The 8,292-nt window shown below is 39.4% G+C and overlaps 1 pseudogene across 12 annotated transcripts; it reads right to left on the bottom strand.

Annotated features, from left to right (window-relative positions):
• Positions 1 to 2,477: 2,477 nt before the first annotated feature.
• LOC148876729 (7-deoxyloganetin glucosyltransferase pseudogene) lies at positions 2,478 to 7,624 on the bottom strand (annotated as a pseudogene). 12 transcript variants are annotated; one of them, XR_016105450.1, is made up of 5 exons: positions 6,830 to 7,624; positions 5,074 to 5,372; positions 4,761 to 4,909; positions 4,158 to 4,205; positions 2,478 to 4,029 (listed from the first exon to the last, which is right to left on the bottom strand). The product of XR_016105450.1 is annotated as a 7-deoxyloganetin glucosyltransferase pseudogene, transcript variant X3 (transcript). The 12 variants fall into 12 exon arrangements; XR_016105455.1 differs by having other exon boundaries at positions 4,761 to 4,954; positions 5,074 to 5,238; XR_016105462.1 differs by having other exon boundaries at positions 5,074 to 5,238.
• Positions 7,625 to 8,292: the final 668 nt, after the last annotated feature.

The following is an 8,292-nucleotide window of genomic DNA, read 5'->3' as shown; positions in this document are numbered from 1 at the left end:
CAGTTTGGAAGGCTAAGTGAGTACATAACCTTAAATGGGCCTTAAGCCCATTTCGAACTGGGCTGATTTGATTAGTCAATTAAAAGGGGCGAATTCTGAGATGGATCAGCTAATAGGATTGGGCCTGGACCCTATCCACTTAGAAAGTCCAAGATCTAAATAAGATTTAGATCTGGAAGCCTCCTAATTAGATTAGGAGATGGTTGATCTGATCTGTAGATAAGATAAGGGTTATCCCTTATCACTTAAAGGGACTTGTAATCCAAATATGATTTGGATCAGCAACTCCTAATGGGATTAGGAGTTGATCCCTTTAAGATTATAAAAAGGAGGAGGGGGCGACAGCCTTTAGACATGCAACCCAGAAACTCTTGTCTTAAGAGCTGAAATCACAAGAAGAGAGAAATTTGCACCCTGCGAATACTCTCTTGCCGCCTCCTTCCTGCAGCCGCCACCTCCAGTAGTTCGATCTCCACTCTCTACAAGAGTAATCAAGATTTGATCTTGATACCAATCTTTTGCGAAAAAGATTGATTGGAGCTATATTCACAAGCCTTCCTGTTGATTCTTGCGAAGGGTCAAGTTCTTTTGGAAGAACATTGATGATTCTGCTCCCGTGAACACCTCCATTGGGAGATACTGTTTCTTTGTATCAGGTACATCCTCCCTCTTACTCCTTTTGGTTCAAATCTGGTTTGGTTAATGGTTCAAGATTGATCTTTGAAAAATATGTTTTTCTAAAATAGGGAATTCGATTCCCTGCAAAGATGGGGGAAATTTTTGAAATTCGCCCAGTCCATTCCGCAAGATTTAGGCATCCATGTGATGGATATCCTATCCCTTCATTAATGTCCCTTGCCGTTGGCAACCTTGAAGGTCCCTCTTTGGCATTTTGGACTTTTGAATGGACCCCTTGAGTGTCATAAAAGGCGAGAGGTGCAACCAGTTGGGAATCCCTAGACCTTGTCATAAGGCGAGTGGTTGGCCTCTCATAGTTGGAGGCTAAAAATGCACTTGATCCAGATGAGCTTAAGCTATATGTGGTGTTTTTCTTGTTCTTGACAGCACTTGAAACAATTTTCTTTGGAGCCATGCATCTAAACCGTTTGTCAAAAATAAATTTTTGGAGCACAAAAATTAATGTGAACAAATTCAAAGGAATTTAATTTTATTTTTGCAGAAATTTAAATGGGATACAAACTCTCTTTTTTTACTGCAAAACAAACCCTCTAATTCTCTTGTCTTTGACAAAAGCCGAAACCGCGACTAGAACTTGCAATTATGAGAAGCAAGTAATGCCCAACCTTGTGTTAACGAAGATTTACTCACACTCAATCAATTATTAGAACGCGAATAAATGAAAGCACTATCCTAACTTGTAGAATTGACAGAAGTCTTTTGGATCACTGGAGTTTGAAGATCAGAACTTTACAGGTTGATGTTGTATCAATTTCGGTGCTTCAGCAGTTGAAGAGTTAGAGTCTTTCTTCTTTCTTCCTTGATCTTAGTGCAACCCATTTCTTCTCCTTTTTCAAAAACAAAGGAAGCAGTTGGATACGAACGGAAACGATCGGAGACGAACAGAAGTGGTGGTTGAAAGGGGGGAGCCAAATTGGAAAAAGACCATCAGAAAAAGAAGACCCCTCATCCCGAGCTTGCCCAATTCAGATTTGATTGGGAATCAAGCATTTAATTTGGGGGACCCACAAGATTTTAATTTGTGATTTAATTTAAAGATTTGTTAAGAAAGGAGTTGTGTTTGCCCTCCTCCCATTTAAACACACATGACACTTGGCAAAAATGGGTTGGGCCTATGCAACATCTAATTTATTTGTCTAGACTTGACTTCCAAACTTAGCCGAATAATCAATGTCTCTTGTGATCAATTTGTGATTCTAATTAGAAGCTAATTAGGAAATGGCTTCGATTTGTCCCCTTTCCAAATTTAAAGACCAATGCCACTTGGCAAAGAGGAATTGGATCCATGCAATTCCCAAAACTTCTTTTTCTTGGCCGAACTTGACTTCCCAACTTTGGCTTAATCCATCAAGCAGCCTTGTATAATTTCCCATTTTAAATAGGTGGAGATTGTCAATCATATCTTTCTCCACTGCCGAATGGCTATCCTAAACCATTATGGGTTGACAATGAGTTTGGCCCAATTGAATCCATAGAAATGAGGACACTAAAGATGAGTATGGCTGAATGGCTATATGTAGTTAGCAAATCAATACGTATACGCACCATAAAGCTTGGGCAGCTTTAGAGGTTGACGTAATCGCCGAAAGGTTGATCCATTTACAATCCTATAATTGGGGATTGTGGTTTTAATTTAATTTTTCTTTTGGCATTTGGTGGGGTCCGAGGTACCACTAATAACCCCTTTTTTCAAATCGATAGTTGTAGTTAGGAAACAATTCTAAGGAACGAACCAACGAGCCACTCCTCGATTGGTTAATTTGTTGCTGGATCACGAGTTTGAGCCGATTAATTCTTGCCCAAATGCTGAATAACCAATATCTTTTGACAATATGTACTAGTTAATGTGAAAAACCAAATATCACAACTGCTGTGAGGCGCAGATGTGAATTGGTTACATGGTTGTGTATTTTGAGAGAAGCACTTCGTTGATCATTTTGTCTAAATTGGTATGAGATGGACCACCACCCTGATACGCGGCTTCTTCTGCTCTCCTCTTCCATTCCATGGCTTTGTACTTCATCTCCTTGCCCTTTTCCCCCTCCATCAACTCTCTAATCAGACTTTCCACTTCATCCCTCTTGACATTGCTATCAATCTCCATGCCCACGCCCCATTCGGTACAAGCGTAACGACAGATCGTTTGTTGGTCTGCGAAGAATGGCCAACAAATCATAGGCACCCCATAACAAATGCTTTCGACAGTCGAATTCCACCCATTATGCGTTAAAAAGCCCCCAATAGATGGGTGATTGAGGACTTGTTTTTGTGGGCACCACCTCGCTAGTAGACTTCTTTCTTTGGTATCTCTTATGAACTCAGGAGGTAGAAGCGCAGAGTCGCCCACCACGAGATCTGGTCGAATAACCCACAAGAAGGTTCGATTGCTATTAGCGAGTCCCCAGGCAAATTCCACAAGCTGTTCACGCGTCATCACAGTGATGCTGCCAAAACTCACATACACAACTGAGTTGGGTTTCTGGGAATCGAGCCACTCCAGACATCCCAATTCTTCTTGCCATAGATTGGACCCTATAGACTCCAAACCATTATCGGAGATCTGATCGTGGAGCAACGGAAGTGGACCTATGGAATAAACACGAGGAAACATAGACGAAAGTGCATCCAAGACATCCTGCTCAAGGGCATCAAAGGTGTTAAGAATGATGGCCTGAGCTCTTTTAGATCTCCCAGCTTCTCCCTTTAACATGAAGCTACAAGCGCTGGTCGGCCATAGCTGAACTTCAGGGATACCGAGTTCTTGAGCAGCATCAAGAGTGAAGCTCATGATCCCATCGGAGACGATGCAAGTAACCAAAGGAATATTGTCGGAGTTGGAAGAATCATTGAGTCTAGAAAGCAGACTGCGAAAGGGGACTAGGCAGGTGTTCCTAGTTGAGTGACAGAGGGATGGAATGTCTTGTGTGGCATCGACATCAGAGGGTGGAAGACCATCAGGGATGGTTTCAAACCTGAAACCAGGTAATCCCTTTATAGAATCAGGGCCCCTGGACTTGACCATGCGACGGAGATTGTATTCAGTGTGAACAAAGGTTACATGGAAACCTTTGTAATGGAGGAGCTTTGCTAGGTTCAACATAGGGTTGATATGGCCCTGTGCTGGGTAAGGGATACAAACGGCGTGAGGCTTTTCAACAACCTTGATAGAACCCATTACTCTCTATCTGTGTGTGTCCAAGCACAATCTTCTTGGAGTGCACTGATTTATAAAGAAAAACTGAGAATTGATTGCCGAGCAAATAAAATATCTGATCGATTGGGTTGCTTGTAGATGTGGTTTACGAGTAGAAGAGATGGTCAACCACGGCACTGAAATAATAGACATTATATCAACAAAAGGAAGAGAATTGAAGTTGTCTTTCACATAGGTTAATTGGGCAAACTGTTAATTTAATGGAATCCGCAAATGTTGGTTGCTGTTGATTCTATTTTCTTACCGCATTCTTCATTCTACATTGAGACCGGTAGTCGAGGACCGGGATTTGCTAAAAAACAAATACAAGGTCATAACAGTTATCACCTAACCAAATCAACAAGTAAACAGAAGGTCATAGCTAATTTATTAAATAAGGGCCCATTTGACAATTAAATAACAATTAAATAAGGGCCCATTTGACAAGTCTTTTTAGGAAGATCTTTTTGTAGCTCTGACAGTTAAAAGATGCATTGAACTTTTGACAAAAGATCTGAGCAGCCCGAAGACCGTTTGCCAGATGCATGTCTTTCTGTGCATCATTTCGGGTCTTTCTACGCGAGATAAAAACGCGAAAGACGCGAGAAGCTTCATTTAGAGCTTCCCGAAATCAGTTCAAAATTGGCTTCTCGTGTCTTTTCGGTGCCCCGTCTTTTGGCGGCTAGATCTTCTACGTGCCAAACGGGAATAGACCAATTTTCGGTCCCCGACTTGTAAACAACCAAAAGACCGTGCAAAAAGGCGTGCCAAACGGGCCCTAATACTTCTCTTGCCTTTAATGTTTCATCATAAACCATTTAAATGTGTATCAAGTTACTGTTATAACTTCTAAAAATACCCAACGTACCGTTATTATAACTTCCAACATTGGCACTAGCATCGGCACCGACTCCAACAGAATATCTCGTTGTCCCCTCTAGCACTGGTTCTAACGCACCGGCACTGGCATCTCTGACACCGGCATCTATTACTCACAGTATGGTTTTTAAAACTGACCTAGAGACCAAACCAGTTAGGGGTCCGGTTACCAGGTCGAATGGGCTGACCATTCGACAAAAAAAATAAAAAATAAATAAATAATGATTAACTGGCCGGATTCACAATTTATTGAACAGTTTTTGGAAAAAAATCCAATTTTAGGGGAAAACAGAACCAGTCACCTGACCGGTTCCCAGTTTTTTCAATCCAACCGTTCAGTCTGGTCCGGTTTTGAAAACCATGACTCAGTTGAAAATGAACGGCCAATGTCTCCGGAGGTTCGGAACGAGCATCCACATAACGGCTTCGCTGGTTCTGAACAGCGTCTACGGCACTTTTTCCACTTTCTATTCATTACAGAAGGAACCCAATCAAAACCGACTCATAACTCCCTAACTTTTAATCAACAAATCCACACAAGTTCCACTGCTTTTCATTGAAAAGCAAACCCATCTCGGAGAATAGTACCAATCTCACTCCCCTGCCAAAAAGAAATCGAGATCCAGTTCAATTATCCACCCGCTAAAAATAGTTACGACAAAGCCCGAAACACGCTAACTAAAATTCCAAAATTCGTACAAGGTGCTTCCAGCGCGTCTCTACTATAAGGTGCTTTCAAAATACGATAATTCTTCTTTTCGATTCACCACAGGGTGGAGTTCCTAAGTTTAAAGTGTAGGAAGAATCACAAAATCAAGTAAATTATAATCAAGTTTCAAAAAAAACAGGGGAAAAATATTTTTCTCCTTCTTTGTGGAAAAATCTTCTCAGTGTGGAAAAGAAAAAAATCACGGTCACCCAAAAATTTTCATCATCAAGAAAGTGATTGTAAAAGAGTTCCCTCTAGAAAATCATCAAGAAAATATGTTTCTTGGAAACTAACAAATATCTCAAGATAATGGAGAAATCTCATCCAAAACGGAGGTATTGTTCTCGGATTCAGATCTCACAAACTAGTAAGCCAAACCAGATCTCCACCGTTCAGATTGAAGAACCTTAAGTCGCGAACATGCCTGCAAAGTTTCAGCTCAGTCGAACCACAAACGACCTTCGATCAGAGCACAAAATGAAAAACTGCGCAGACTAGAATTTCAAGAATCTGCTCATTTTTTCTCTCCGTTTTTGCACGGGATTCTCTTCATTTTTCTTTTCTTTTTCTCCCAATCTTTTTGACAATTAACACCACTAAAAGTTTATTTCCTTTTCCTATTTTCATTTGAACAAGAATACCCTCATCCATGGGCTCAAAAATACCACATGGGCTTCTCGGGCCATCCTCCACATAAGAGGGAAACCCAACGTAAAGGTTAGGATTTTGATGAATCAATCTCTTTTTCCCCTTTTCTGTATTACATTTTTAAAATTTAAAAAAGAATAAAGGATGGAATATTACTGTTAATCAATTATGTTATCAAAAATATTAGGAATAACATTAGTCGATTTTCAAACAATAAGGATATACTTAATTAATTAACTAAACTAAAAGAGTATTTTAAGAAATTTACCCTCTTATAATTATCAAATATTCATGGACTCTTCAATTGAAATAAACAAATATGAATAAGCCAAAAAAAAGGTAATGCTAAATGAGGTGTGAATAAGTGAAGCACCAATTATTGAATGGCATAAGATGAAAATAAACTATCACCAAAAGGTGAGCCTGACATAAAAGATAATTGTTTCAATCACTGAGTGAGAATTAACAGGAAGTAATCCTCTGATTATCATGGAAGAAGCACCCAATGTCCCAATAGAATAATAAATTGACAAATTAGCTAACTCCATGAGAATTACAATTATCCAATTATGCTAAAAGAAATGAAACTATCACATACTTGGGAAATTGGAACAAATATCAGAAAATTAAAAAGGTTAAGTTAAAAGAGATTAGCGTTTGCAAATCTACCAAAGCAGGGACGCTGGTGGAGTATTTGATACCTCAATGTTGCCTTCAATAACGAGCAGCTTCAAGTAGGTGTTAAACGTCGACTTCGTTGAGATTGAACTGGGCATTGGATGTGGGAGAAGAACAGATAGGTGCACGAGACGAATCAATGACCTATTACCGTGGCCGACGGATGGCGCAATACAGGAAGGAAGGAAGCTGGATCGACTGTAATAAGATGGGAACCTCAGACCAGTACAAGCAGAGGTTATATGGAGATGTACCTTCGAATCTCTATTTAGCTGCTGTGCTGAGAGGAATGAGATTGCTGCTACAAAACTGGAAATGGAGTCGAGATGATTATGTTACACCACCGATGCTAGACGGCAAGGATGAGAAGAATCTCAAATCAGTGACTTAAATGGGAGAACAGCTAACCATTGGGTCGGGCAAGCAAGCTGGCATGAACAAGGCGGTGGTAATTTGGGATTTGATCGGAAAATCAGAGATGAAATGAAGCTATAATGTGGGTAGCTGGTCGATGGTTTGAGGCTTGACGGAGAGTTTGGAACAAGGCCGAAGTAGTTTGACGAGATTAGAGAGTGACTCGGGTGGTTGCATGGGATTCGGTTGTCTAATGTAAACACAAAGCGGTGATGTTGGAAAGAAGGGGAGAAGAAGCTGAAGAGAGAGAGAGAGAGAGAGAGGAAAGGGATGACGGCGGTTCTGGTTAGGTGGTTGAATAGAGGTTGGGGATGCTGGTGCGGAAGGAGGGAGGAAGAATAGAGGGGAGGAGGTTTATATTTTAAGGAATATTTTGGCAGATTAGGCAGGGTAAATAGGGTTGTCCAGGATAATGTTTGGAGGGTTCATTTTTTAAGATGTAATTTGAGGGGTGAAAATGGTTCATATTGAGGTACCAAAGGATTAGGCAAAATGAAATTGCCCGTATCAAAGGATTGGATAGGATATGATTGCCCCAAATGTGCTCGGATAAAGGGATTGGATAGGATATCATTGGTCCAAACGCGCTCGGATAAAGGGAAATCAAGGGATGAATGACCCTACCAATGAGAAAGGCCATTCTTCCCTCAAACTATGGTGAAAAGGTCATTTTAAGAAAAAAAAAAGGTAGCTTTAGTGATACCATTGACAATTCAGTTGTATAAATAATAAAATAATAATGCCTATTGATGTGGCACTATTTAAGTAAAAAAAAAATTATGAAAAATTACATATGGGTTCCATACAAAATTCTTACCAACCACATATGACCAAGAATAAAAATGAAAATAGTTATTTATATTTAATAATTAAATATTAATAAAATAATGAATTATTAATTAAAAAAATAATCTAATTCTTTCAACTTAAGTAATTTCAAGAAAAAAAAGTGGATCTTACTTTAAATTCCCACCTATTCACATCTAACCAAGAATAAAAACAAAATAATTATTTTCTATTTAAAATTAATTAATAAAAAATTATTTTATTTAATAATTAATTATTAATAAAA

The sequence above is a fragment of the Nelumbo lutea genome, chromosome 1 (assembly GCF_056320005.1).
Source record: "Nelumbo lutea isolate HS-2025 chromosome 1, American lotus-T2T, whole genome shotgun sequence".
Lineage (NCBI taxonomy): Eukaryota > Viridiplantae > Streptophyta > Magnoliopsida > Proteales > Nelumbonaceae > Nelumbo > Nelumbo lutea.
This window is presented reverse-complemented; position numbering and strand designations above follow the sequence as displayed.